The following is a 7,978-nucleotide window of genomic DNA, read 5'->3' on the forward strand; positions in this document are numbered from 1 at the left end:
TTGGTTCGATTAAACCTTGGTTTCTTACTGAGGGAAACTTGCTGTTGTGCGCATCACACCTTCCTCTTGGGGTTCCCAACGGACGTGTCAACTACACGCATCAGAAGGAAAGTATCAGGTCGAACAAGAGTTGGAGAGGGACTCCGAGGGGCCGTCCTCATAGGGCGGCGCGGACAGGCTGGGGCCCGCGCCGGCCTATGGGGGCACGCCCTCGTGCGTCTCCTCCTCTCCGTTTCGATCTCGTAATTTTTCATATTTTCCGAAAATAGCAAAAACATTGTTCGAAAAGTTAAATGCGGACTTTTTATTACCAGAACTGTTACCTATTCAAAATCGAACTCTGCAGAACTGTCAATTTGACCTTTGATGAAAGCTTCCGGAGTCACCACTCGAATAACATCAACATCTTCATTATAAGAATCTCCAGAAATATAGTGCTTGAGCCTTTGTCCATTCACTACCTGTGTGGCATCTCCTTTCAGAGAACCAATCTTAATTGCCCCTGAACGATACACCTCCACAATGACATAGGGTCCTTCCCATTTTGAGAGCAATTTCCCTGCAAAAAATCTGAGACGAGACCGATACAATAGGACTTTATCCCCAACATTAAATTCTCTTTTGATAATTCTTCTATCATGCCATTTCTTAACTTTCTCCTTAAAAAGTTTAGCATTTTCATAAGCTTCACTTCACCATTCATCTAGAGAACTTAATTGTAGCAATCTTTTCTTACCGGCAAGTTTAGGATCTTTATTTAGTTCTCTCACAGCCCGATAAGCCTTGTGCTCTAGTTCTAAAGGTAAATGACAAGCTTTCCCATAAACTATTTTATAAGGTGACATCCCCATAGGATTCTTATAAGCAGTTCTATAAGCCCATAGTGCTTCCTTCAACTTACTAGCCCAATTTTTCTAGTTTTATTAACGGTCTTTTCCAAGATAGATTTAATTTCTCTATTTGATAATTCTACATGCCCACTAGTTTGAGGATGATAAGCGGAAGCAATCCTATGATTAATACCATACTTAGCAAGAGTTTTTCTAAAACCACCATGATTAAAATGAGAACCTCCATCAGTCATAAGATATCTAGGAACTCCAAATCTAGGAAAAATAATATCTAAAAGCATTCTTAAAGAGGTCTCACCATCAGCACTTTTCTTGGGTATGGCTTCCACCCATTTAGTAACATAATCAACAGCGACAAGTATATGAGTGTTACCTTCTGAAGAAGGGAAAAGTCCCATGAAGTCAAACCCCCAACAATCGAATGGTTCAATAACAAGAGTATAATTCATAGGCATTTCATTGCGTCGGAGATATTACCAACTCTTTGACATTCATCACAAGATAAAATAAACTTTCTTGCATCTTTAAAGAGAGTTGGCCAATAGAAACCTGATTGTAGAACCTTTCGCGCGGTTCTATCTCCGGCGTGATGTCCTCCATAAACACTACCATGACATTTACTCAATATCTCTTGTTGTTCATATTCGGGAACACATCTTCGCATAATACCATCCACTCCTTCTTTATATAAGTGTGGGTCATCCCAAAAATAATGCCTCAAGTCATAAAAGAATTTCCTCCTTTCTTTGAGTTGAAAAGGTTGGAGGCAAGTACTTGGAAACAATAAAGTTAGCATAATCAGCGTACCAAGGACTATCTCGCGAGCTCACCTTTATTACAGCCAATTGTTCATTGGGAAAACTATCATTAACAGGAACAGGATCATAAGCAATATTTTCCAATCTAGACAAATTATCAGCAACAGGATTATCAGCACCTTTCCTATCTATAATATGTAAATCAAATCTATAATATCTAAATAGGAGCAACCCACTAAGTGATTTCTCTTAACATGCAAGCTATCCACCTCATCAAAAATCTCCCACATCAGCAGCCCTCCACGTCATTATTTTGTATTTTGTTTTCATTGCAGCTGATCTATCTATAAGCAAAACTGCAGCCTCCAATGTCATTATTTTTGTAAGATGCAACGCTTCAACCTACTGGGCTATATATAATGTTAATTATCCTTTATTTTTCAGCTTAAAAGTTTCCGAGGACTTCCGCCGCAACGCGCGGGGTATCATCTAGTTCTTGAAAAAGAAGCACCCATCTAATAAGCCTTGGCTTAGCATCTTTCTTTTCCATAAGGTATCTAATTGCAGCATGATCAGTATGAATCGTAACTTTTGAATCAACAATATCTTAAGATCTAAAATTGTCACAAGCAAAAACTACAGCTAATAATTCTTTTTCAGTTGTAGCATAATTTCTTTGAGCAACATCAAGAGTTTTACTAGCATAATGAATAACATTCAATTTTTTATCTACTCGTTGTCCAAGAATAGCACCTACAGCAAAATCACTAGCATCACACATAATTTCAAAAGGTAAGTTCCAATCAGGAGGTTCAACTACAGGAGCAGTTGTTAAGGCTTTCTTTAGAGTTTCAAAAGCTTCCTTACAATCATCATCAAAAACAAAAGGTACATCTTTTTGAAGAAGATTAGTAAGAGGCTTTGAAATCTTGGAAAAGTCTTTAATAAATCTCCTATAAAACCCAGCATGACCAAGAAAACTACGAATACCTTTAACATCCCTAGGATAGGGCATCTTCTCAATTGCTTCAACTTTAGCTCTATCAACTTCAATAACTCTCTCAGAAATTTTATGTCCCAATACAATTCCTTCGTTAACCATAAAGTGGCATTTCTCCCAATTAAGAACAAGGTTAGTTTCTTCACATCTCTGCAAAACTTTATCAAGGTTTCGCAAGCAACTATCGAAAGAATTCCCATAGACAGAAAAATCATCCATGAATACCTCTACAATCTTTTCACAAAAGCCATGAAAAATAGCAGACATGCATCTTTGAAAAGTAGCAGGAGCATTACATAAACCAAAAGGCATACGTTTATAAGCATAAGTTCCATAGGGACAAGTGAAAGTGGTTTTCTCTTGATCTTTAGTTTTAACAGCAATTTGTGAAAACCCAGAATAACCATCAAGAAAGCAAAAATGAGTATTTTTAGACAACCTTTCTAACATTTGATCAATAAAAGGTAAAGGGTAATGATCTTTCTTAGTAACTTTATTAACTTTTCGATAATCAATGCACATTCTATACCCTACAACTACTCTTTGAGGGATGAGCTCATCATTATCATTAGGCACAATAGTTATTCCTCCTTTCTTAGGAACACAATGCACAGGACTAACCCATCTACTATCAGCAATAGGATCACTACTAGGAAAAGTAGTACCACCGGCGACCTGAAATAGCCTATCCCCGGCGCTTTGCAATTCGCCGGCGATCACCTCGCCGGTGGTAATGCCTTACCGTCGGCGTTTTGCAAACCGCCGGGGTAACCCGAGATACCGCCGGCACATTATCCCAAACCGCCGGGGTAATATTTACCACCGGCATTTTCCAATCCGCCGGGGTCATCTCATCTTACCCCCGGCACAAAGGCCCGGTTCGCCGGCGGTAACACTTTCGGGATTTAAAAAAAAATTACTTGAGCTCCATCCCATACATTTCCCACGTGATACTCCGGAACTCCTCACATTGTTCCGATTCCAAAACATGTCTAGCAGCGAGTGTATATTTGATTTTACAAGCACAGTATAATCACACGCAAGTGGCTACATAATGAAAATCAAAATAACACAATATCCATCACAGAAAATGAACATTGGTTAATGATGTCGTCTGCACTTGGAGATCCTATGACCATGACTGCAGAAGACAAGATTTATTGCAGTAGTAAGTACATACTAGTATGCTTTGGCGCGGCGGCACGCCGCGCCCGTTTTATATCATGCGCAATTTTTAATCAAAATTGTTAAAGTTGGTCTTGCTGACCCGGATAGAATGATCGATTTGATCTAAGAGCAAATTCAATAAATTTGTCGAGTTGGTTGTCTCTTCAGTTGGAACATATTTTTTGATCAAAAATGGCAAATGCGACCTTGCCAGCCCAGATAGAATGGCTGACTTGATATAAGAGCGAATCCAAGAGAAGCAGCAAATATAACTATTTGTATCTCTATTTGTAGAGCTCTCTAAAAGATTTTCTGCTTCGGGTTGAACTGGCATTTTGGCAAATTTCACTCTATATCCCACTCCCATATAGTATTATATTAATTGTCCATAACAACCAAATCCCTGTATCTCTCAAACAAACATAATATCGACACATCAGAACAATTCACATGAACATAATGATAAATGCTCCACACCAAAATTATATTATTACATACTCAAATTTTAGTCACTACTATTTTGTTTTGAATTCTTTTTAAAACTAAAAATCAACTTCTTACAAAAAAATAATATTTTTTATTTAGTTTTTCATATGTTTATTATTATATTATTAATCTCTCTCTTCTGTCCAAATACACTCCTTTCAAAAAAAAAATCCAAATGACAGCAGGCGCTACCCCCTTTCTTCTCCACTTGTCTCCCAGTTCCCCACACAGAACAGACAACAGGCACCGCCCTGCATCGACACCGACTCGACAGCACTCTCCCCTCCCTCCCAGATGGCCTCACCTCCCTCATTCCCTCCCCCGGTGTCCTCCTCCTGCGACTCCTTCCTGCCCCACGGTACCCGCTACGCCCGCCAAAATTGAGCGCGGGCTGGAGCTCCGGCACGCGGCCTGCAGCTCGACGGTGCGGCTTGTAGCACGGCGCGCGTCCTGAATCTTGATAGCTCGGCATGCGGCTCCCTGGACTCCTCCTCTCCTCTGTACGCTCTGCCATTCTCCCTCATGGGCGTCCTCCCCGTGCTCCTCTAAAGGGGGCGACAAAAATCCGGCGGCTTGTGGAGGTGGGACGTGGAGGCGCAGCAGAGCAACGGACCGAGGTGGAGGGGGCCAATCTCCTCACCGATAAGCGGCGAAGTTGAGGCCGCGAGCACGGAGGCGCAGCGTCGCTGGTCGCGAAGAGACGGGGCAAGGAGAAATCGGAGCTGCGGAATGGAAAACAAGGAGCAATTGCTGACCCTGCGAGCGGGAATTGCAAGAGGAGGAGAAACCGGGGCAGCAGAGAGGTAGAGGCAAGGGAAAATTAGAGCTAAGCGGGGCAATGGGAAGGCGGATTCAAGAACATGTGGAGAATGGCGCACCTACTTCTTTCTGTTGGCGCTGCTTTTCCGTTGCTGCTCTTCTTGTGATGGTACCGCTCCCGCCTGCTCCCTCTCTGGGTGTTGCTGGTCTTTTTGGTGCTCCTCTGATGGTACTGCTCTTTTTTGCTTCAGTGGCTCTTGTGGAATGGCAGTGGAGTGCAGATCTAGCTGAGTAGCTGACACTAAGTGGTATGTTGCTCTTCCCTGTATGGTTAATGTGAAGCACTGGAATAAACTATGTAGCAATCTCAATCCAATACTAAACTATGTAGCTTGATATATGTTGGAATTCTTAAAACCTTATCAGGGTTGTTAGTAGTTTAGTTCTTCTACACAGATTTGAGTTAAAATTAACACATTAAGGAAACCAGAGAAGAACAAATTTCGCTGACACAACATGCCTCAGGGAATCGTGCCAGCTTGCTGAAACTTGATATGTTGAGATGTAACGAAATGATGGATCCTGCTAGCTTGCTGAGCAAAGAGTAAACAGTAATGTTTAAATTTGATCTATTTTTGTGCTTACCGAACCTTGTTATTCGTTCTTGCTGGCCCAAGAACATTGGTCATTATGAGGAAAATTTGCATCTACAGAAAACTACCTGCCCGAAAGAACAGGCCCAGGCGAAAAATACAGATCTGCGGAAAGCCCCTTGTGAAGACTTGCAGGAAACAAACAAATAAAAAGAAACTAAAGAACGAATGCTCAACAAATTATGGTCGCACAACTGAAGATGATCCAATATTTGTTATTCTAAAAAAAGATGATCCAATACAAATAAAAAACTGCAAACATCTGCAAAGAAAAAGAAAATAAAACAGCAAGGTCAACAAAGGGCAAACAACAGCAAGGCATAAGATGTTTAAATAAAAGAGGAAGTGTCTGGAACTTTGTAGTTATCTCACTACACAACACCTTGGTTTTGCCCCTATTTTTCCACAGGCTTTTAGGGAGTAGCACACCTGGAGCAACGACCCCAGTACTATCCTAGAGTGTGTATGTGTGAAAGTTAAATTTGCTTTTCACAAAAAGCCCAAAAGCAACTGTCAGAAAACCCAAGGTAAGGATCACAAGTTGTGTGCTCCAGATTCATCAATCTAGTATGAGAACCTTGGACCTGTTAGTAAAGGTTGGAACACTCTAACTTCTCTCATTCAAGACATATAAGAACATTCTGAACTGCTGCATTTTCTGGAATACTTGTTCATGACTGCATACTGATACTGATACAATCACATGTGATTGCATACTGAAGGCATGGAAATGGAAATTTGTTTTTTGTTCAAAGTGCCTGTACAAACATGAAGCCAACTATATCTTTTAGATGGAAAGAACTAATCATATTCACCATTGCTCGTACCTGTGACCTCCCTCCCATATTTCTAAAACATGTGGTTCTTCCTTGTTAGATTACCTGTTTGAGAAGCTAAAAAAGATGGCATGCAAAGACCATGATCTGAACTTGAGGTCTAAAATTTGAAGAGAAAAGATAATCAAATGCATGAGACAAAATGGTTCTATGGTCCTAGTATCAAATTATGAACACATGACTGATACACAAAGATCAATAATCTGAACTGGAGCTCCAAGTATGACAGCAAAACTATAAAAATGCTTGTAAGCTTCCTATAACTTTGTTGATTGTTGTAGTAGGCCTATAGCTTCACTGTCAAATTATGTCGTTTGAAGAGTATGTTCCCGTGTAAGAGTGTATTGTCTTGGTGTTGGCTAATGGTAGGTGGATAATTAATCTCAGAAGAAACTGAACATTTCCTGGAGATGAACCATACCGATAAATGAATTGAGAGTATGCCAGATTGATCTGAGCAGCCAATTACCTGAAAACAAATAATGAATAGAATTGGTGCTATCTTTGCGAAAACATACCGAGAAAGTACAAAAAATCAGTAAATTTCGGGAAAAAAACTGAAGATGAGCCATATTGAAGTGAGTAAAATAAGAAAATCTGAGATTAATCTGATAGCAAAATTGAGCATACAACTACATTTGGAGTAAACAAATTGAACCATCACTATATGTACATAATTTTTACAAATCAAAGAAGAAATTAGATAGTAGATACCGTACAACACTAACAGCTAGGACGGCAAGACAACACAAAACTACAGAAGCTGAAAGGAATATCTTAAATTGGTAACCTGCACCTACATGCATTGATAGGTTCAAATGATGTTCAGTCTCTGATTCGTCCTATAAATTCATCAACTTTCAGTTGAAAGCTCAACCACAGGTGGGATAGAGACCAATATCAGAAAGAGACAATAGGTTAACCATCTGGCATGTCGAGACCATCCAAGAACTGGCCGCTAGCCGAACTGCCTTCAATGCAAGTGATATCCAAGGTAGATGGCACATTAGACCCTGTAATATAGGAGGACATTTGAATATAAATAGCATCAGACCTAGAGAATCTATCAAGGAGAAATTCACATTTAATGTAGTTTTTTTTGGCTTGTTTGTATAGTTGTTCACGTGTTATTTGAAAGTAGAATTACATACATATGTGAACAATGTAATTTAAGAATAACACCGTGCCATTTAGTAAAACACACAAAGTAACTTATATGTTCACTCTTGCTTATTTATTACTATCATATATAGCCATATATATTAATGTAGTATACCCTGTTGGCTAGAACCAGAATTCAAAGTACATATTCTGCCATTATGACCTAAGCCTAGTGCGGCATAAGTAGGGGGCATAACAGAGGAGGGAATGAAACCGCCAGAGGCTAGGAACATGCAAAAGTGCGTGGCTAAGCATTTTGTGGTAGCAAAGCTAGGAGTGCAGGCTGGCCTGTCTTTGATCTCTATAG

General features: G+C 40.0%; 1 long non-coding RNA gene across 1 annotated transcript; it reads left to right on the forward strand.

Moving 5' to 3' along the window:
• The first annotated feature begins 4,999 nt into the window (after positions 1-4,999).
• Positions 5,000-7,758, forward strand: LOC124668690. The gene is made up of 3 exons (XR_006991793.1): positions 5,000-5,190; positions 5,273-5,329; positions 7,375-7,758. It is a non-coding gene; the product is annotated as an uncharacterized LOC124668690 (long non-coding RNA).
• Positions 7,759-7,978: the final 220 nt, after the last annotated feature.

This window comes from Lolium rigidum, chromosome 6 (assembly GCF_022539505.1).
Source record: "Lolium rigidum isolate FL_2022 chromosome 6, APGP_CSIRO_Lrig_0.1, whole genome shotgun sequence".
In the NCBI taxonomy this organism is placed as follows: domain Eukaryota; kingdom Viridiplantae; phylum Streptophyta; class Magnoliopsida; order Poales; family Poaceae; genus Lolium; species Lolium rigidum.